The following is a 24,580-nucleotide window of genomic DNA, read 5'->3' as shown; positions in this document are numbered from 1 at the left end:
TAAAAAGATATTTTTTCTCAGATTAAGCAAACAAAAACAACTGTCCAATTTAATCAGCTAATTGATAGCGAGTGTCAGCAACTAAATTTCCGAAATGTAAACAATATTTCATCCATTGTTCCCTTGTTTCGTCAAGTAAAAGTACCTGGAATCCTTGTTGTGATCCATTAGCAGAGAATAGAAGTAAAACATGTCTGTCACTTTTTAACGGCAACATCATTCATCATAGATGCGAGTGAGCTGGATATGGAGTAAAACGTCAGCTGGACCATCTATCTTGCAGAGCTTAGTGCTGGACATAAAATGTACAGGGTGCAAAGAATCTCACTTGTCTTACAGCCGTTCAATTGACTTGAATTATCAGACTCACCTGTAAAAATAGTGGTATAATACAAACATTATAACGTACAATATAACTACATCTATGATATATATTATACTTCTTTCGGTTATTAATCGTATATTGTTTATTATTGATTGCTCCTAGCTCCTTGCTGCTGGACGGTTTGTTTTGCTGGTGTACATTTTTATGAGACTCTTTAGTATAACTTGCAAAGCTATTTCTTTATCAAGAGAGACTGGTAATCCTTGGCATTGCTGTTATATTCCCACACAAATATTCCAAGCGAGCAGTTGTCCAGACAGTTGTGTATTATCCCGGTTGATAAAGTATACGTTGTCAACGAGAAAAAAGATCTTTGAAAATTGTAATAACAGTATTTCTTACTTCACTCTTTATTTTTATTTATTATTAGATGGAGATTTTTGTATACTGCTTATGTTATAATCGTTTTCATTTTCACATACTTCGCTATTTTTATTTTTTATCAACTTAGTAGTTCTTATTTCTTACAATTCATTAATCATTATCATAATTTTTTTATAAAAGTGAAGTATATTTTTAAGATACTGAAGTTAACTGTCATAAAAACCTTTTTTTATAATTTTATAGTAAATAAATTATTATGAAAAAAAATTCATATGTAAAAATTTTATCGAAAAAAGTTAGAATTGAAGATCGCAGATGAGTGTATAAACTCCTATAATATGATTGTTTTTGTTATATAATAGACTTTTTGGATAATGAGAATCAGAAATTTCATCAGTAGATGTTTATGTAAGTGATTGTTGTTTTATATTTCTTTCAATGTTATTTTAAAAAGCAAGGTAATTGATTAGAGCCTACACAGAAAGAAAGTCTTGAGTCAAGCGTAAATTCTTTTAAATCAAGAAAATCTTAAGGAAGACTGAAAATTTCTTGAACGAAGTTAAATTTTTTTAAGCCAAGAAAATTTCTTCTTGCTCTAAAGTAACTTCGGTCTTTCTTATAATTTTCTTGGTTCAAGAAATTTTTTTTTTCTGTGTACTGCTTGCGATTAATAATGTTGAAGGTAGCTGACATATAATGATTTATAGGATTTTTTTCAACAAATAATTGTAAAAAATTCTACTCGTAGATGTGTCTAAAAGTTATTGTTGTAGTTTTTTCGAAGTATATAATCGGTCTGATCAATTTGTGTTTAACACTAAATCATAGGATTCGAAAAACTATATGGAAAAAATTGCTGCCAATCGCGTGAAAATCGGTTTATTCATTCAACAGTAATTGCAGTTTGAAAATTTTAAGAATATAAGCAGCATTGAGCGAGGTTATTAGCTGGATGGGTGACTGCAGGTGTTGTAGCCGTAAAATTATGTATAAAATTTTTTTTGTATTTTAATTGGTTACAGAGAATTGCGTACGACTATATCAAGTGCTACACCCATAAAAATAACCAAATCATTAATTAGAAGTAACAATATATAATTAAATATTGTTATATATAATTAAATATAGTTATATATAATTATATATGATTATATATAATTAGACCTGGCCAATTTTTTAATCCAATCATATATAGATGATTATGCATGATTAGATAAAAACTTTTTTCATCGAATAGTGTTTTATTAAACTTCTATTAGGCTTTTAAGCTCCAAGAGCAAAAACGTCATAAGTGCAATTTTAAGCGCTTAGGTATATAGAATTAGCGGGAAGTTGCCGGGATGACCTTTAAGGTCAACCGTTTTCCTAATTTTTTCTTCATATTAATTTCATTGCTAAAAAATTCTAAAAAAAATTCCTAATGTCTTTCAACTTTAGTGTCATCATAGAAAATCGAAAAATTTAGTTGCGGAGAATTTTTATTATGTTGTTCTCTACTGTAGATTTACAAATCATTTTTTTTTTTAATTATCTATTTTAATAAGTTTATTACGAAAGAAAAAATATTTACAAGAATAGATTAATAGTTTTTATTTTTTATTTTTGCGTGTAATTGACGTAATTTTATATTTATAATTTAAAAGTTCAAATCACTAGTAATCATATATTTCAGGTTAAAAAATTTTAAGCCTTACTTACCATGAGGTGTGCAATAAAACTTTCTCAAACAAATAAACACTGAAATAACGAAGTGGATTTAATTGAAATGAAAATTAAACATTGATTGTACGTTAAAAATTTATCTGATGGTATCTGTGGATACCAAGACAACTGTTTGTCATTGAGTTAGCTCGGGAATCGAGTTTCTCTTCTCTGTGTCAATATACAGGGTCCATGCTCCTCTTTGCTCTGATATAATCCACGAGTGATTAACATCAACGCGGATATACATTGCCGGGAATTAATCGGGAGCATCGGGAGTTTAATTCACAGTTCACAGTGCTACGAACAACAATATTACGCGCAGCGGGAACATACAGAGATTAATCAAAAATTTTAATTCAAACACGTACATAATATAACATAGCATAATATAATAATTTATGTATAAGTAAAATAATTATCCGGGAAATTCAAGTTAAATATTTGTCATTATTTAAAATTTACAAACAAAGTGTTTGAATTAGTAGAAGCGAAAGGCCGTATGAACCTGATGAAAACTGGTATGTCGATCTTAGTACAGTTGAGAAGTAGAGGAAGAGAATATATGTACTATGTAGCAACATACCAGTATAGTAGATGGAGTAAGACTCAATTACGGCAGCGTTAGCTTTTGAGTAAATATCAGTCTCAATCCCCTGGACACACGGGCTTTAGGATTTCAATCGACTCTCTCAGCAGCAGTAGATGCACGATATCTCAATCGAAGCAAAGCTCAAGCTCAAGCTCATTCTACGCCAATTCTCTTCTACGTAGTTATCCATTTCTATTTCTATATATATGTCTATCTCCACTTCCGGCAGCCTGTGGTACTAGTTTCCCTCGTGGTGAACGACTAGACTGACTTGGAACTTAAACTGTCGAAGAGAGACAGCCGAAGATACATTTGGGCGGTAGCTTATACTTTTGGCTAAGATATCTCTCAGGCTTTGCTCTTCCTCATGGGCTCCTCGATTCTCGATTCTCGATTCAATCCACCCGAATGCGAATGTGATTCTATTCCGTTTGCTCAATTTCACCTTGTATGGATTCCCAACGAATTATTATTATCAAATTACATGCTGGATTATCGCGCGATTGCAACCTCGTTTCAATTAGTCCACTTTGATTGCCCAGGATGTCTTACTCATCTGCTACTAATTATCCTTCTAATTCATCAGATCTCTTTTTGGAATTTGTAGATAATAATTAATCTCTTAAAAATCTGAAAAACGGTTGACCCTGTTGGCTATCTTTCAAACTTTCTGCTATTTTTTTCCAAAAATTCTCCAATTAGTTGATTTTTTTCTTTTTACACAAAAAATGTACGTAGGATTTTTAATTAGTTAAAAAACTTGAAAGCTATTTAAAAAAAAATGTTTTTCTTGGTTTTTGTTTATTTAATATTTTTGAAATGGCTCGACTAATTGATTTTTAAATTTTCATCAGATCTAAGTTTCAGAAAAACCCTTTTAATCGTAGTGTCACGTGTTTCAATCTGTTGATTTATTCTAAAGATAATTTATATTTTTGAAAATGATTAAATTTTACAGCAGAAAGTCAAAAATATCACATAAATTATATAGAAAATAAAACTTACTTGAATCAAGTAAATAATTTTTAAGAATTTCATCTTCTTGACTTGAGTAAAAAAATTCTTAAACTAAGAAATTTCTTTTGACTTAAATAAATTTTATTTGATTCAAAAAATTTCCATATTGATTCAAGTCAATGACACGAAAAAAAGTAAATTGTAATTAGTTATCGTCGATTTATAATAAGTAATGATCAACTGCTAAAAATTACCATTTCAAACAGTAAAATCGTGATTTTAATCACTATGTAATATTTATCGTTTAAATGCTACAATTGATTCTTTACATGGAAGAAAATACTATTTCAAACAGTAATATTCGCTATGTGAATGTCGAAAATGTTAAAGTATAATAATTAAGAATTTTGATTTTGATATTTATCATTTCGTACCTAAAAAATGATCTCATGATAAATAAAAAGTATAAAATAAAGTTGTTAAATTTCTAATACAACCAACGTCAATATTTACAAAGTAAAATGGTAAATTTTAAACGCAATGCTAAAAATGAAACTATAATTATTGACTTGCTTGAACTGGTAAAATGTATATTTTAAAAGTAGAATTTTTACTCCCTTCTTTAGACTCCCTTCTTCTCATAGTATGTGCTATATATTAAAATGGCAATTTTTACTGTTTGAAACTAAGATGTATAAATGTAAATACTTAGACCTATGGCATAACTATTGCTTATTTAGGTTTTTCAATAAAAATTTTTTACCTAAGAAAAATAAAACAATAACTTGTTATGTAAAATTATATAAATTTATAATAACAAACAATATTTGATACAATTAAGTAAAAATCGCGAGGAATTGTAAAAGTATTATACCTTTAATTACAATAGTACTTACAATCATGAAATTGCAAGAACTGATGTACAAATTTAAATATGTCAATATTAAATATTTTTAAATATAAAAAAATATATACTGTTTGAAACTGTAATTTTTTAAGATGAGAGAGTCGTTATTTACTTTAGTGACAGCTACTTATCACTTATTTTCGACATTGAATTATAAATTGTGGCTTTTACACTTTCTACATTAAGTTCTGTAATATTTATATTTTTGCCACCTCGATGTTCGCTGTACTGTTTGAAACTATTTTTCCGTGCACTCTTCAAAATTATTTTCTTGGTTCAAGAATTTTTGTTTTGATTGAAGTTAGAATTTTTTCTTCAGTGTATAAATAAAACATAAATTTTGATGGTTTTACCTTCTATTTAAAAATATTCCATTAAATGAAAATTAAGCTTTTCGAATAGTAAAATAGTTTAAAACTAAGTAGAGTAAAAAAAATGTTGAGATGTTTATGATAATTAATGAGAGAAAAAATATAATGATGTAAATGTGACTAAGCGGGCATTTACAGATGAGTTGATTATGTTAAGTGGCCAGTTAAGCCGTTGAATAAGTAGTTGCTGACCGGTTTATACAAAGTCCATGAGAGTTTGAGAGTTCGCACGCGGGCATTTAGCCAGGAGATGAGTCAGTTTCATTGGCATATATATATACCAAGGGATGGACTGTGATGCGATGCGATGTATAGCAGTAAAGAGAAGAGCAGTACATAACAGAGACCCACTGGAACAAGCGAGAGAAAAGTACCAAGTCCAGAGGGTAGAGACTAGAGATGGATCTAATGGTGTGGCTAGGAGTCACTAACATGATGCAACAACGGGGTCACTTGGCTGAGGGATAATAGTGTAGTTCATAGTAAAGCGGAGTTGCATCAAAGGGAATTTCCCATCTTGTGATACGATTGATAGCACACTACTGTGTACTCTCTGTATTCTGTAGCTACCGGAATGGCTAATAGTCTACTGTTGGCGCAATTAAAGTATCATTGCGTTACTAAGCACGGGTGAGTTGTCGCAAACCTGGCTTTTGATTATTCTCTAACGATCAAACCTCCCATTGTCTATCTATACGTGCTGGATAATAGGGTGAGATATTCTCGTTCGATACTTACAATCCTGACTAATAGTAATTTCGTTGAACTATTTTCATTGATAGACTGAAAAATTGTAATCCGATTGTCAATTGTTTGATGTAATTTCAATTTAAATATTCTTATAATTAGAGATGAGAGGGTGTAAGATCTTGATATAAACGCTAAAAAACTTTATTATTTACCTGAGTCGAAATCTCCATTATTATTCCAACGTCTCAAACGCGATTCCAACGTTTCCACACAGAAAAAAAGGTTCACTTGAGCCAAGAAAATATTTTTTTTCCTGATTATTTTCTTGAGCGAAAAAAAAATTTCACTTATTCCAACAAATTAATTCTTTTGCTTTAAGAAATACGTATCTTGATCCAAAAAAATTTATTTAAGTCAAAAAAATCTTCTTGTTTTGAGAAAATTCAGCCTCTTGCTTCAAAAAATTTTATTCTTGATAGAAGTAAATTTTCTTGCCTTGAGAAAATTTCTCTCTTGCTCTAAAAAATTAAATATCTTGATAGTAAATTTTGATTAATATTTTTATTGACTAACATGTCAAATGGGAAGATCAAATAATATTGAATCATTTTTTTTCATTTAATATGTATAATTGCACGCTAAAATAATATAAAATGGGTATCAAATATTCAAAAGAAAAATTTTCTCAAGGTGAGAAAATTTTTTTCTCAACTGAAGTAGGTGGCGCTGCTTACCTAAAGTGTCTAAAAATCTAGATCAAATATCAAAATTTATTGTATCAAATATTTATGATATTTGAATTAAGAAAAAATTTCAAGAAAAATTTTACTTTGACCAACACAACTTCGGTCTTCCTTCAGACACCCGAAAATTTTCTTGAGCCAGGAATTTTGTTCTCCAGTCCAGAAATTTTTCTTTCTGTCCAACGTCTCAAACGTGATTCCAACGTTTCAAACGTTAATTTAAAGTTTTGTACTTTACAAATAAATAAAAATATGTCTAGACATGAAAGACAAAAAATTTACATAATGTATTGTGATCATTTCACGCCAAATCGACCACCTTTGAACCCGATCTCTTCCAAGTTTTTTCAAAGTGGGATTCCTTCATTTAATATTTTTAACTTCCCGTAAAGAAAATTGAAAATTTCCAAAAATGGAAAAGTTATTGGTTCCACCCTGTTTTTCGAAAATTGAGTTATCTTCAAATCTTTACGTTTTGAGGTCCTAAGAAGCTAATTTGACTTTTCCAAAGTGTTGTATTTTATTTAAAATTGTTGATTGTATGAGTGTAATTTTTTAATAAAGAGATTAAATTATAAATTAATCCATGATACAGTTTCCAATAATTAATTATTATATGTGATTTCAAGTTCGTTTTATTTTTTTATAAAAAAAAAAAATAATATTGCGTCAAACAAGTGGAGATATACCGCGCCAATAACGTTAGCAGTCAGAATAGGTTCCTAGAACCTCAAATCGTATAGATATGATGATAACTCAATTTTCGAAAAATAGGGTGGAACCAATAACTTGTCGATTTTTGGAAATTTCCCATATTCTTAGCGGGAAGTTAAAAATATTAAATGAAGGAATCCCACTTTGAAAAAATTTGGTTTGGTGTGGAATGATAACTATTCATTATATAAATTTTTTGTCTTTCATGACTAGATATATTTTTATATTTTTTTATTTGCAAAGTTCAAAGCATTGAATTAACGCTTGTAACGTTGGAAACGCTGAAACCACGTTTGGGACGTTGGAATAACGTTGGAGATTTCGACTTGGGTAACGACGTTTCGTGCTCTTTATTTGCACTTCCTCAGGCTATCATATCACAAATCTTAGCATCGTCAACTTAATATTGCATCTCTTGTCATATCTCATACTGTGTCGATCACGATAATTGGTCAAACTTTAATTAATTAAAATTGGCAAAAAATCCGCTAACAACAGAAATAAATAATTATGTTGACAACTCAAACAGTCTGATGTCCGTCAATTTAGTCACTGCCCATCTTAGTCTGTTGTTAGCTGATTTTTTGCCAATTTTAATTAATTAAAGTTTTATCAATTATCGTGATCGACAGTATGAGATGTGACAAGAGATGTACTAGATTAAGTTAACGATGCTAAGATGTGTATTATTATAGCCTGAGGAAGTGTAAATAAAGTGCAGGAAATCTCGCTAAATAATAAAGTTTTTTAGCGTTTATATCAAGATTCTACATCCTCTCATCTCTAATTATATGATTACAAGGATCTAAAAGCATTGAGATGGTTAATTATTTTTATGAGATGAAAATTTTTGTGAGAATGATGAGGATAATTTGTTTTATTTGAATCAAATGATCTTTGATTTAATCAAACTTGTTTTTATTTTTAGTCAATCGGTATGAATTCGAAAATCGTTATTATGAAAAAAAAAAAAAAATTTATTTTATACCTAAAAAAATTTATTGATTGCAATTTTCAGTTTCATAACAATCGGTTGAGTATTTAAAAGGTATTTGGCTTTTATTAAAACAAAGAGACGGGCTAAGTGGTCTTATGAATATTTTATTCGTGAATCTCTAAAAATGCTACTCAAGGCGAAAAAAAATATCCTCAAATGAAATAACTTTTTTGAGCTAATAAATTATCTGTTTCTTCTTTAAATAAACTTTTTTATTGCTACATTTTAATAATGTTTCCTTACTCAGCAGTTATTTTTTGGTAAAATCATCCTAAATTTTTTTATTTGTACAACACATTTTTTTTTCTCAGTCGATTTTCACTTTACAATCACGAAAACTTTTATATTCATAAAAATATCCAGCTCAATCAAAAATTTTTTAACGCATAATCATTGTTTAAACACATTATTTTTAAAATATAATTATAAAGTGATAATTTTTATCATTAACAAATATAAAACTAATTATTTTATATTATATCCAAATTAAAATGATTATATTGATCTCAACAAAAAATGGATTCAGTATAGGATAGAAATACCGACTTTGGCCACCTTAGTGTCATTTTTGAGCACTTTGAATTTTAGTTTATGTGTAAAAAATTTAAACGTTAAAATAATGTTTCCATAAAATTTTAAAATTCTGATTTTCATACGAACTGAATTTATTATGCTACTACGTGTATAAATTATTGATAAAATAATTTGGGCATCGAATAGTCAAAATGTGAGTATGCTAAACCGATAGGCAGTGTAAATAGCCGTTTTTTGTTTACATTCAACAGAAAATATCTTTGAATCGTAATTAGTATTTGAATTTATTTATAGCTTTCTTTTAATTACAAATATTTCTTAACTAAGCTTTCTTACCTAAGAGCACCTTAGATATTTTCTAAGGTAATAAATTTTTTAACCATTTAAATGATTATTTTTTTTTATTTCTTTAAATACATATCATCTGATACATTTATTATCTAAGAAAATAATTGTCTTTCAGACAGTATATAACGAAGTATGCTGCGATAACTATCAGTTGTTTTGTATTGTCTTACTAATTACATCGGGGATTTTGAGACCATCCGTTCATTCGCTCACTAGACCCGAAATGAACAACTTAAATAAGAAAAAAACCAGGCACATAAATCGTAAAACCACTTTGACATATTTCAAATTTATAATTTAAGTCTCAATCAATATTCATTTCAGCATTAAAACTATTTTCGCTTCCAAACTACTAATTAAAATTTAATCGGATTAAATTGATTGGACAATAATAATAATAATATACATAAAATATAGATTATTATAGTTACGTGTACACGTGTTATTATTCCCGGACAAAATATTCTCCTAAAAAATATTCCTGTGAGAAAATATCTCATTGATAGAATATTTTTCAACATAATGTTGGATCATTATTGTTATCATGATAATAACGTTAAGGTTGATATCTTATTGAACTTTGCTGCTCTGTGTATAAAGAATAATTTGTGCCTCAGAACTCCTGCTAACGGGATTATTAAAGGGTGATATTACTTGTCCCAGATTCTTGCAACCAATTCCAATTTTTTCCTCAAGGTTACATAGGATGTGAACTTTTGACATTATGGGTCTCAATCAGAGTTACAGCTGCAGCACCACTGTACTCGCATCTTTAATAGTATCTTTTAGTGAATTCATGTTAGTATTGTAACAGTTTTACCTGCTCAGGTTGGCCCCTAATCAATTTTATAAATAAATAAACAAAACTAACAACGATAATATAATTATCAGGGCGCCACCAGGATTTTTAATCACGGTTCCTGGAACCGGTCCAGAGCTGAGAAATTTTAATCTTAGGGTAGAGAGAGTGGAGGAAGGTGCTGTTGAATAATAAATAATTAATTAACAAGATCGATCGATATTTATTAACAATAAAAGAAAACTTAACAGTGTTTGACTTAAAATTAGTTAACAAAATTCATTCACTCACACACTAACCACACTTAACAATATCCTTATTCTCGACGAGCCCCTCCCGGCGTCTACACGTGACGGGCCCCTCCCGGCGTCTATCCATTTAACTAAACCTATAATCACCCGCACAGAGACGAATCATATACCGGGGTCGTTGACTCGGCTCACAGGAGTAACAGCCCAGTGACGAAACGTAGACCTAGATACTCTGCAACTCACACATAACCCACACTTGTCTCACACTAACACTACTGGCTTGATTCTATTTGATACTTTACTTTATAAATTTTATTTTAATAAAATTGACTGTAATTAATTTTAATTAAATATTCTAAATTAATTATTCAATCATTAGTAATTTAATAAAACGATAATTTTCAATTAACAATCAATTTCTAACTAACTATGACAATTCTCAAATTCCAATTGTTAATTTTAATTCTATTAAAATATTAGATGGATTAAAATTCCTCAGTAACTCATAGTCATAGTCTTAACAATATAACAATAATTATTTAAAACAAAAGGTCTTAATACCCTAAATTAACTTTTGATAATTAAATCAATCACAATATAACTTTTACAATCACGTTCAAAATTATTAACATAAGTTAATTAGCTAATTCTGACTAAATTTTTACTGTGACAATTTTGACTCAATGACTGATTTCTTGGACTTGATGTCCACGTCGATAATTATCAAATTGGAATAAAAATTAATTTAATTAATTCACGGACTTAATCCCCAAAATTACTAAATTTATATTTATAAAATAATTTTACAATATAAAATAATTTCGATAATTTTCCAATATATATTATTTTCAATAATTAATTCTTCATAAAATATTATTAATAATTTTCTATTAGTTTTATCAATTATAAAAATAATCGACACAAGTCGAAATATTCAAATTTTATTTACTAGAACATTCGCTAGCTAAGTTTTGCTTGACCTTGGGTATTGGAATTTATTGCGACAGAAAAATGTATTGACGCTCGACCAAAATTCCACGAACAAAAATTTGTCGATTTTTTCCAATGACAAAAATTAAACAATTTTACTAAGTTAATTGTTATAAAAATTACAACAATAAATTTAACGAATTCTTCGGATGTTAATTAATTAATTGATAATTTTTAGTTGTTAAGATTTTCCCGCAAGGTCGATTGAGAGATTTTCGGGTATAAGCCCCCATGAAAATCACTAAATCCAAAACTAGCAAATGTTCAACTGTTAATTATTAATAAATTAATCGTCGATTAAACGATCCAATAGTAATTAATTAGGAGAAGTAACTGGGTATTAGGTAAACCGCGGTCCACTTCTTTCCCACAGAGTAATAATTGATACCTTGACGAACAAAATGATGATCTAACTCACTCGTTGAGGATGAAGTCCTAGTTGTAGTTGGCTTCCTTCGTCTCGTCACTACTCTCGGGAACGGTCCTTTTTGATTTCCGTGGCACTCAGTCTGGCGGTCACACTACTTCTCCCTTTTCCACTGCACGGCTCACCTATTTTAACCCAAACTCACCCCCTCCTATTCTCCCTTTAGGCCCGAAGATCGAGACGCGCCAGTGCTATGTCGAATAATTATCGATATCCGGTGACTCATCGATTTAGGGTAATTTTACCCTGTTACAGTATAATTTCATTTCATTTTAGTATAATCCATGAATTGTAATTGATATTATCCGCACTTATACCTATTGCATCTTGTGACTACTTTCACTAGCGTTATATCCCTCACATCAATAGTGTAATCTTATTTTTTAATATGCTCATTGTATAATCTTATTCAGAGACTCTATTACTGGCCATTTTGCTATTGGGTTACATAAAAGGATATAAATAAATAAATAAATGATCGGATGATTTCCTTTTTTTTTAAGGAAAGTAAGGTACCCGCGGGTAATAAGGCCTAAGTTATAGAAATACTATTAAAAAAAAACCGCTTCCGCTAAAGACTTCTCTAGTAGAAGCATCTAGCATAGAAATGTCGCTACAAGTTTATAGAGTTCCGATACAACGTTCCTTGTCTTCTATATTTCATCATCCGTCATATGCTAAAGTAGCGCAGAAGAATTCCTCAAAAACGATTTGAGTAAATGGTAAACATTTTTTATAATTTTATATTTAATAATTTAAAATCATTGTTCTAATTTTTATCAACACCTTAAAAAGTATTGTTGCTCAATTTAAGTGATGATTGATCTCTAATACCAATTTTATCAAGTATAGTATAACTATTTTCAGTATGTAAAACCTGCAGACTTTATTACCCTATTGTAGTAAAATAAGGCCTATTCGCAAAGATTTTGAAAAAATTTAATTTTGTGTTTGTTAATGGTGAAAATTACCATTACTCCATTATATTTTATGGCTAATGTATTAATTTAAAAATTAATGATACATTGCAATAATTAAATTCAATATTTTCGATTTTTTTCAAAATCTCCCTTAGGCCTTATTACCCACTGGTACCTTATATTACACAATAAATTAAATTAAATTAAATTATTAGTGATATTTTTTACTACCAAAAATTTTCAAAAATTTGTTATGCAGGAATTTTTTATTCAAGTTAAAAATGATTTATTAATTAAAAAATAATATTAAATTATTGTGATATTTTTTCACGAGGATATTAACGTACGTCACTAATTATTATGCAGAAGTGACTAAATTTATTATAAGCTTTCTATTGCAATATATAAATAACATTATAGATATTGATGTTTCACAGATATTTAAAGATCAAAGTCAAATATATATTTCTATGCCCTCTGATACTGTACTAGAGATTCGTTATTAAATGTTTATAAGCTCAAGCAACTGGAATTATGCAGAAGCTCAATTACCAGCTTATTGTCGGTCTGGCTGACGCTACAGTCGAGAGCGTGAGATATGCCAGATGCTACTCGAAATTACTCTTGGGAAAATAAATAATTTTTTTTTTTTATAAAGAAAAATTCTTCGCTTAGTTCATTAGAAATTTTTTTTTTTTTTCACAAGTACGGTAATTCGTAGTGATCAAAGTTTAGAAAATGTTTATTTAGTATAAACTAAAAATTCTGTAATTGAACATTTGAATAACAAAATTAATAATGATAAAATTAATTATAAAATCTATTTTAGTCAAATTTGAAATTAAATCTCAAGTGAATAAAATCAAGGACCCGAGCATGGAACCTCGAATCGCACAATCTCATATAAAACCTAGACTATAAACTATTCAAGATAAGAAAACTATGCATTGTCTTTCAGCAGCTCAATCATCCAGACTCCTTTCCGAGCGAGGCATTCCAAAATTTACATTGATAATGCATTTTCTCTCGCCCTCTATCTTCCAATCTATTGATTAGTTCCTCTTATCTCAGAGTCTGAAATCCTTGACTCTGACCTCACTCTAGTAATATCCTCCTTAAAATTGAACTATCAACGGTAATAAATGTAATTATTCAAATTTAATCACTAACTAAAAGCGTATATTCAAAAGTCTGTATTTATAAAATTAATATAAAATTTTATTGAGTAACCTTTGATCGAATAATTTACACAGTCGATTCACTTCTCGGTGTGCTCTATAAATAAATAAACTATAGTTTAAATAAAGAACACGGGTTAAGAAAAAATGAAATTAAATAGTAGATAGTAATTTTCAATAAATTAAAAAAAAGTTTGGAAAATTCAAAAGCGTAACGCTTCACACGTTCATTCTATAGAAAAATACAGAAATAGTATTTTACACATCTAGGGCAGTAAAATAAGAAATGTCTCAGATCACATGTAATTGTTGTCCGAGGTGAAGCCGAGGTCAATAAACATGTGATCTGAGGCTTTCTTATTTACTGCCCGTGGTGTGTATACTATTTTTCTCCTCGACGGAGGCGGAAAGCGGCATTTTCGTTTAGCGCAGCGGGAGCAAAATTGACGCTTTCCGCCCGGAGGTGAGAAAAATTAGCATATTACACCCCTTGGGAAGGAAAATAAGAAAAGCCTCAGATCACATGTAATTGTTGGCCGACGCGAAGCCGAGATCAACAAACATGTGATCTGAGGTTTTCTTTTTTACTTCTTAAGGGCTGTATACTATTTTTTTGTCCGACGAAGGCGGAAAGTGGCAACTTTGTTTAGCGTAGCGTAGCGGGACAGCCTCACAAACCTTAAGCTCATATCGAAATATCGTCGCTGTCAGAAAGCTGCTACTTCACGGCCTTATGACACAAATATTTATTTCTACTTTCTACAGTTATATCGACAGTCAATATCGAATGTGTTTCTCTACATAATTCCTATTGCTACTACAGCGCTGTTTAAATAAGTATTAAGATAGAAAAAGAAAATAGTATGAAATTTTATAAACTTTTGTTAATATCTTTCGTATATTTTTGGCGTATATTTTAATTTCTTGGAATATATTTTTCTAAAACATGACGACGAGAAGCACGAGGACTAACTGACAGCCGTACTAATATCTTTTCAACTACAATATTTGTTAATATACTAAACAAAAATAAATAAAAAAATACGCTGACGTTATAATTGAATATTTCTAGTTTTCAAAAAATACTTTTTTTTTGTTGATTTAGTATCTAAATTGGGAGATATCAACAATTTTATATTGCAAAATCGTGCCCTAGCGGCATGTCGAGAGTAAAGCACTTCCACACGTTCACACGTGAGGCGTGCAATTCAATTTTCCGTAAAATGTGTAAGGTGCTTGGGTATCGATTGTTGTAAATATTTTACTGGTAGATATTTGTTAAAGTAAAGTTATTAAGAAAATATCTTCAAAAGTTTCGTGCATTTTTCTTAAAGCCGACCCCCTCTTAGAGGTCTTTAAGAATAAAATTTTTGAGTACTTGTTTAACTTGGACGTCTGAAGTGTACTCTAAAATAGCGTAAAGTAGAGGGCATACCTTTTTTTTTTTCCTTTTCTTCTATTTATCTTTTCTTTTTTGTTACTATTGCAAACTTTTCAGTTTTCAATTTTACCTAAACAATGTTTTACCTGTAATTTATAAGTCAGTGTAGTATTATTGTTCACTCTTAATCTACCTTGTAAATAAGCTACTACATGTTTAACTCAATTAATTATGTATAAACATAAATATATATTTATTATGTAAAGACTGCCATTCAGCCAATAGGCCTTGGCATAAATAAAAATTATTCTAATCGAATCATGATTATAAAGCTATTGCAGTTTTACGTATTTCTTCTAAATATATAATTATGAAATGAAATATATAATTAAAAAATTTATTATGTAACAGAGTATTTTTTTCAAAATTCTTCTTCATTTAGGAGAATATTTGTATGGTTATCGATTCTTGATATGTGTGCAAGTTTTCAAATTAATAAGATTTCTTAGTCAGTAAGAATAATCGAAAGATTTCGTTACATAGATAGAAAGATACAGCCTAAGCTAATAAAAGCGTGTTAAAAAATGTAAAAAGCTCTTTATTATTGGAAAAAAAATACATTTAATGGTAATGTGTGAGAGCAAAGATAAATGAGTAAAAGCTAGTTATGAAGAAAGATATATCGGTGAGAAATAAAAAGTCCCGATGGAGTAGTAACGACAAACGTTTGAAGAATATCGAGATCTCACATCAAAATTTCTGGTATTATAACTCTGTATACATGTACTAGTATATGTAATAGTTACTGTTATAAGATATTATGTGCTTGAGTACATACATAGATATAGGTAGTGGTAGAGGTGTAGGTGTATATTTGTACTGCGAGTTAACAGGCCAGTGATAGGCAAAGATCTACGTAGTGGTGTTGAAGGTGCGTAACACACACAAGGACCATCAATAAATGTTGGCAAACCGTGGAATACGATGATTATAGACACGTATTGGCGCATTGGTCCCCCGGGTTTTACACGCCTGTGTAACCGGTATAGGAGTATAAATGTAATCCAGAGTGATACGTGAGTACCATTTTAACCACCATACACTTCCTTATTTTCCCCTTTATATATTATCCTGGCTTCTTATTCTGTCTGACACTAAAGATAAAATTCATCAATAAAATTCTTTTTTTAATTATACGTATTATTGCTTTTTTTTCGATTTGTTTTCAATACAGGCTTGAATGTATTCAAGAAATTTTCAATTGAAAAAATCGCTGAAATTCTTCACTGAAAAAAACTATTTGATTTGAAAGAAAAATTTTTGATACGAGAAAATTATTTTGAAAAGAAATTGTTATCTTGATTAAAAAAATTTTTGTATTGAAAATAATTTTTTTGAGTTGCGAAATTTTACGTCTTCGATCAAGAATCAAGAGTGCATTGAAAAAAAAAACCTGAAAAACGGTTGGCTGGAAGGCTATCTCTGGAACTTTCCGCTTTTTTCGATCTTGACACGTTTGAAAAACTCTTAAATCAAGTAGTATTTACTTCAGCCAAGAAAATTTTCCTAAAAACTTTAAAACGTATTTGAGAATTATTTTCGGTGATGTAAAAAATAAAAGGGATTTAAAGATTGTTGATATTATTGAATTAAATAAGTAATTTTTTTAATCAAAACCCCGACACAGAAAAAAAAAATTTCTTGAACCGAGAAAATTATAAGGAAGACCGAAATTATTTTGGAGCAAGAAAAAATTTTCTTGGCTTAAAAAAATTCAACTTCGTTCAAGAAATTTTAATTTCATTCAAGAAATTTTAATTTCATTCAAGAAATTTTCAATCTTCCTTAAGATTTTCTTGATTTAAGAAAATTCATGCTTGACTCAAGACTTCCTTTCTTTCTGTGTACTCAGAACATAATTCTGGAATAAAAAATTGTTTTTTGTTTTAATAAATTTCATAAAACTATATTACAAATAACTATCATAGAAAAAAGTAATTTAATTCGAATATGTAAGAGATCCGTTGAAAATTTCCGAGATAAAATGAATGATTTCATTCAAAATTGATCTTGAATGAAAGTTTAAAAAATCGCTCACTTGATTTCTGTTTCTGAATTCTAACGTCTTTTTAGTTTCAAAGTTCGAAAAAAGTTAGGTGAACTTCTAGAATCAGAAATACTTTTACAGTTGACGTACATCTGTCTTTATCGAAGAAAGCCTACAGCATTTAAACTATCAACTTGTGTAGTTAAAGTGTACGATAGTGTTAAAGCCGAGAAAAGACTTATTCTTTTTCATTTATTGACATTTTTTATTATAATTTAAATCAAACATCACTAAATATATCGCGTTACAGATGCCATAAGGGCGTATAAAAATTAAACGGGGACCCACCTTGAATACCATAAGGGCGTATAAAAAAAATTTTTTTGGGGAACCTACGTATTTTTATATAAAACGTGCAGAAATGCAAAAAAAATTTTTTCTTCAAACTAACAATTTTTTTGGACTTAGAAAAAAAAAACAGAATTTTTATTATACGCCCTTATGGCATCTGGAACGCGATATATTATACTTCTCGAACAGAAACATGCAGATTATGTGAATTATTTCATAATAAAAATTATATTTTACTATCCATGATTAATAGCTGATCCAATTAAAAAAAAAAAGAGAGCTCTGTATGGGGATGAACACAATCACCTGAAGTTTTTCGATATTGTAAAAATATGAGGTCATATTTGGCTTGATGGGCTAGTCAAATAGGATAAAAGTCAGAGGAAAGTACATGCCCAGCGTACACAAAAATTTAGTAAAATTAAAGCTCGTCTTCTTATTTTCTTGTAAAGTATAGTCCATTTAAAAAGTATCGCATGTGTTTAATTTTTAAACTCTTGAGTTGTAGCATTAACTTAGCAGCAGACTGCCGGCGAAGGTTTCTTTGCTACATGTTACATGTAACATGAAAACATACTTGTACGTTGCGCTGCTTAATATTGCATCGTACTTGGATAGAAGAAGTAAAGGCAGTATACACGCCACACGCTCGATGCAACAACATATTTACATGGTAGCTCTACCTAAAATCATGTACCACGAGCTTCACTCCGACTATTTCATTTGCTCCATAACTACCGCGATATTTTTGGCCTCTCAACTTCATGTTTGGCTCCAATGTACTAGTTTTTTTTATTTAGTATTGTGTTAAATAAATTTATTGAGAATAGTACTCTGATAGAAAACTTTGTCTACTGTTGATGAATTCATTTATTTAGAAACAATTTATTCATTTATTAAATATAAATTTTGTTTTTTAACTTTTAATTAATATTTTCTTGGGAAGAAAAGAAATTTATCAAGAGTTAATTGAACGTTAAAAAGTATTTCGCTTTACTGCTTTAAAAAAAGTGTATCGCTAATTATAAAGCCATTTTAGCTCTACAGAAACAAAACGGCGTATAAAAAAAAATTTTGTTTTTTAATGACTTTAAGATTGTAGGGAATTTAAAGAATTACTAAAATTAAAAATACACTTTTTTTTTTTATTTAGTTTATGCCCTTTTGACTTATAGAAAAAAAATTCTCAAAACCAAAATTATGTTTATTAACAAAACATTAATTTTTATTGTTTAACTTTTTGCTGACGAAAAACTTTGGAACTTCTAATAGCTGCAAAAATTGAAAATAAAAAAAAAGAAATCTACGATATTAAATACTAATCAAAATAAATTGACTATCGGTGAAAATGATATGAAACCATGAAAAGGCACAACTCCAGGTCAAGACTTTTCCAACGATACCAAATTTAACCATAAAAATGCATTTTATCACATAAATACACTGGCTACAAAATTTGTCTTATTAATAATATAGATTAGTTAGCTTATTTAATGTGAAGAAATCCTTGTAAAAAAAAAAAAAAAAAAACATAGTTATTTATTTAAAGTATATAATAAAATCGTTTTATTTTCATTTTCATTTGAACAAAAAGGTTTTTTTGTCTATGAGGTAATATAATATAATATAATATAATTTATTTTTAAAAAATAAAGCAGCAGTCTAGTACGTAGCTCGTAGTTGCGGGGTTGGAATTGAGATAGGATCTTTACGGTTTTTCGAGCAGGAAATATACGACGTTAAGTTAAAGAGGATGAGTAGCGGTAGCAATTCACTGTAGTGTGAGGAAGAACAAGTTGGAGTGATGTTGATGGTGGTGTAGGAAGGATTCCCGGTATAGAGATAGATAAATAAGAGAAAAAGAGATGGGAGGCATGAAAGAGAGGCCTCAGTGGCAACCCTGGATCTTGGGAGCCATACTTATTGAATATTAAACGGGGCACAGAACACCCTCGGGTACAAATCAAGTAGGGGTGAGAAGTATAGCGGCCATAGAGAGAAAGAGAAAGTTTCTGTTGCTCTTTCTGCCCGCTTTCGCACCAACTGCCGCGAGAAGAGGCTCTCAAATGACAAAGCCAACCGTATGAGGGTGATAATCAGTTCGAGGATATTTTCATCAAGGATTACTTCTCTAATTTATATTATATCCGTACGGCTATATTACATTTATTCTATTTTAGTTCTGCAATAAGTCTTGATGAAATTTAATCTCCTTTCTAAATTTAATTATTTAGTGCTTTTGGATAAATAAATTAGAATTATTCAACGATAAAAATTTTTTTTTTCATTTAAAAACAAAGTGTAGAGAAATCAGCCATTGACAAACCAAACATTGGCTGGGCAACATATAATAATTTGATTTAAAAGAATTTAATAATTTAATTTTATATTCAGTACGCAATTATCAATTTTTAATTAGACTTTTAATAATAAATTTGTGCATGCACATTAATGTAAACGATTTGTAAGTATACGATAATTATTTAATATAATTATAAAAAAAAAAAATGGGAAAAAAATAATATTAAAAACAATTTTATTTATATTTATATATGAAAAATATATCAAAAATGCATGTGGCTACTCAAATGAAAGCTTTTGATGAGTGTAACATCGGAATGAGGTTATATTTAAAAAAAATTCAATATTTAAGAAAGTAAAGTGCAATTTAACAAAAGTCATTATTTAATATAGCAAAATTTTATTTATTTATATTTCACAAGTCACATAGTGACTGAATGATCGCTAGTGTTTATTATGGATTTTATAAATAACAATATTATATAGTTTGTAAGTTAAAACTATGAAAGAGCAAAACACTCGTATTAGCTCATAAGCTCTTCCAAAAAATTTACAAATAATGTATTTATGTTCATTTTATCTAAACTGGTTAATATTTAGAGCCTTTAGCTTATACGTGTAGGATACACCTTTATTCAGAGTATTTATGTTTTCGCATGTTATCAAAGATCTGAAAGTTTTATGGAACCAAAAATTTTTTGCAAAAGAAAACTGCAATGACTCTTATTATTATTATTATTATTATTATTATTATTATTATTATTATTATTTGTTATTAATTGCTCAGGGGGGTTTTCCCCGGAGTCCGACTCTCCGAGGGCCCAGCCTGAGCGCCATCCATTACTGCTGCACCACTCCGCACAACAAGGCGGTTAGTGAGTGCAGCAGGCCAAATTCATTTGCCTAAGTAGACGCAGGGATCCCAAAATGACAGCCTTTTACATCCGCACTGCTAGAGACACGGCTGCTGAACTGCAAGCCGGTATCTTCGCAAGTGAAGACACAAAAGACTGTTTCATCCCTCCAAGGACGCCGACAACCAAAACGACGAGCTTGACACGGTAACCTGGGTAGAGTTTGCCAATTTCAAACAGAAGATCCTGATATATCTGGTGTTTGTGCTCTTCTTTGGCCGAGATATTGTATTCGGCTGGGGCCAAAAACTCAATGACATAAATGTCACGAGTAGCCTTGTCGAAGAGCACAATATCAGGTTTGTTGTGGTCAATCCGCCGGGTTGTTGCGAATGGTATGTTCCAATAAATTTTGCAACTGTCATTCTCAACAACCTGGGGAATATCTCCTGGCAAATAAGGCAGCACTGGTGTCACGTCAATACCGTAGCAATGAAGATAGTAGTACAGTACTCTCAGGGCGGCATTGTGACGCTGGATATATGCACCTCTCGCCAGCACAGGACATGCCGACAAAAGGTGCATAAGCGTCTCCGGATGTTGTCTACACCTCCTACAGGAAGTGTCCGGAAGCTGCACCTGGAGTACCTTGCTACGGTACTCAAGAGTGTTAATGACACCATCTTGGCAGGCCAATATGAACCCTTCAGTCTCGGACATCAGGCCAGCTGACTTTAAGAAGGAAAACGTTTATTATTATTATTATTATTATTATTATTATTATTATTATTATTATTATTATTATTATTATTATTATTATTATTATTATTATTATTATTATTATTATTATTATTATTATTATTATTATTATTATTATTATTATTATTATTATTATTATTATTATTATTATTTGTTATTAATTGCTCAGGGGGGTTTTCCCCGGAGTCCGATTCTCCGAGGGCCCAGCCTGAGCGCCATCCATTACTGCTGCACCACTCCACACAACAAGGCGGTTAGTGAGTGCAGCAGGCCAAATTCATTTGCCTAAGTAGACGCAGGGATCCCAAAATGACAGCCTTTTGCATCCGCACTGCTAGAGACACGGCTGCTGAACTGCAAGCCGGTATCTTCGCAAGTGAAGACACAAAAGACTGTTTCATCATTTATTATTATTATTATTATTATTATTATTATTATTATTATTATTATTATTATTATTATTATTATTATTATTATTATTATTATTATTATTATTATTATTATTATTATTATTATTATTATTATTATTATTATTATTATTATTATTATTCCTATTACTTAAATGACAATAGGAAATATTATTTTTATTCTAGTTTGATTATTAAATTCTTAGTTGATGTCAATCACGCAGTAGTGTGTGTCGGGTATGAGAAAACAATCTCGTAAACGAGATAGCGGTTGAATCACCAGCTTTATACATACTCAATACCAGTATATAGTGTTAACTGTGTAGGAGTGGGATAAATTCTCTTGTATGCTCGGATAGTAAATGGGACGATAGCGACACCCGATAAGCTTGTCGTGGAAGAGCGTCGCGTTTGCTTCTTCTCTTACATACTGATATCTATATCTATATCTATACATGTTCACTATCGTTATACACTGACAAAGCTCTCTAAACTGCTAGTCATAGTCCAGTATCGGCGTACTCTGTGAGTTAGGTAGCCAGAGACAGGAATAGAGAGTTAGACGAGCAGGGCAGGCTTACTATTCACAATGTGTGAACATCAGTTGAGGTCTATGTGCATCTATACATTCATCGTTATATACTAGACATGTGCTTTTCGATGAGGTTGCCCGATCACCGTCAATGCCGCTGTAGAAGTGTCACCAGGGAGATCAAACCAACGGGACAAGTCCTCGTCGTGTATTGCCGCCGATTTCCTCTCACAGATATCGCTCTCATCTATTTTAATGGACGTCAATTTTAATTAATTACTTTTTTATAAATATTGATCACTAGCAACCTGCAGTCATTTTGTGACTACCGAGAATTATGAATTATTTATAAAATAATGTTGGTTTGTTTTTAAAAATATTATGGCGGTGAAAAAATCAATCTATATATATTTAGGAGCTGTTCTATAGATAGATTGACATCACGATATCTCGGGAACCATCGGACCTAGAAACTTGAAATTTGGTAAGAATATTACTTTTGCCATGTAGAGATCAGCTAAGAACGGATTTTAAGAAATTCCACCCCCAAAGGGGTTCGCGGGGGCGTTAACAATGAAAAATTTTCATTTTAAAACTATAGCTACTATCGACTCCAAATTTAGTAGGATTCTTCTGCAAGAGATGTAGAAATAAGCTATGAACGAACTTTACGATATCTCACCCCACAGGGGTTGCGGGGGGGGGGGTATTAACAATGAAAATTTTTAGTTTTCAGGCTATCGACTTCAAATTTGGTAGGAATCTTCTTTAAGTGATGTAAAAATAATTTATGAACAAATTTTACTATAGCTCACGCCACAGGGAGTTGCAGGGGTGGGTGTTAACAATGAAAATTTGTAATTTCTGAGGTGTAGCTCTCATATGCTCCAAATTTGGTAAGAATCTGCTATATGTGAGGTAGAAATCATCTAAGAGCGGATTTTATGACGAACCACCCCAATGAGGATCGTGAGGGTGGGTTAACAATAAAAAATCATAATTTCTAAAATATAGCTTCTAAAAGCTGTAAATTTGGTAGGAATCTTTTATTTTTCACGAGGAGATCATCTCGAAACAGATTTCAAAAAATTCTACTTCCGATAGGCGTTGCGGGGGTAAGTGTGTTAAAATCTAAAATTTTAATTTCCAAACTGTAACTTTTAGAGTCTCGAAATTTAGTTGGAATCTTCGTGTCAAATTCAGCTGAGAATGGATTTTCTCAAATTTTAACCCCAAAAGAGATTGCGGGGGCGTTAACAATGAAAATCTCTCATTTTAAAATAATAGTTTCTATGGACTCGAAGTTTTGTTGGAAGCTTTTATTTATAATGTAGAAATCATCTCGAATAGGATCTTACGAAATTCTTCCCCAACATAGGAGTGCGGGAATGATAATTGTCAACAAATTCATATTCTTCAAATACAGTTCCTACAGCTATAAAATTTGATAGAATCTTAAGAGAAACGGGAAATTACAGGGATTGCTTTCGAGGTCAACTGATTTAAATATTTTTTTTTTTTATGTCAATTATTATTCATTTTTTGAAGATAGCCACGGGGATGTTATAGAGATTGCATATTGAAAGTTACGATAAATATTAGCTAGAATAATCACACGAATAAAAGGTACAGGCCAATCGGATGGAATTTAGAATCTGTGCAAGTCAAAACAATACTCCAATTAAATTTCAAGTCTAGATCTAAAAATACAATCTTATTCAATTCTAAATACAATTCTAATTGCCCAGCGGAGCGGGCGGGTAACAGCTAGTTATTTATAATTTTATGGAAGAAGTGATGAGACGAATTTATAGAACCAACACACTGTTTATGATCCACCAAAAACTAGACATAAAAAATTGACCATCACCATAAAATATATTAAATCTTAAAAAAGCTTAAATGCAAGTTAAGACCTTTCTGACAGTATCAGATTTAAATATAAAAATCTGCCCTTCACAAAATTTTCCTTATTTTCTTAAAATTATTTAGATGGTAAATTGACTATCGCCAAAAAATATTAAGCCATAAAAAAACATAAGTTCTGATTGGGATCTTTTTGGTGCAACCATAAATTTCACTTTTTACAGAAAGAAAAAATTCTTGACTCAAGAGTAAAT

The 24,580-nt window shown here is 30.3% G+C and overlaps 1 long non-coding RNA gene across 1 annotated transcript; it reads right to left on the bottom strand.

The window, feature by feature from the left end:
• Positions 1-10,265: 10,265 nt before the first annotated feature.
• On the bottom strand, positions 10,266-12,993 carry LOC141526991 (uncharacterized). The gene is made up of 2 exons (XR_012479115.1): positions 12,882-12,993; positions 10,266-12,166 (listed from the first exon to the last, which is right to left on the bottom strand). It is a non-coding gene; the product is annotated as an uncharacterized LOC141526991 (long non-coding RNA).
• Positions 12,994-24,580: the final 11,587 nt, after the last annotated feature.

Source organism: Cotesia typhae, unplaced genomic scaffold, assembly GCF_013202065.1.
Source record: "Cotesia typhae breed Kobodo isofemale line unplaced genomic scaffold, CoteBio_Ctyphae contig_4, whole genome shotgun sequence".
NCBI lineage: Eukaryota > Metazoa > Arthropoda > Insecta > Hymenoptera > Braconidae > Cotesia > Cotesia typhae.
Note: the sequence above shows the minus strand (reverse complement) of the source record. Positions and strands in the feature narration are given on the sequence as shown.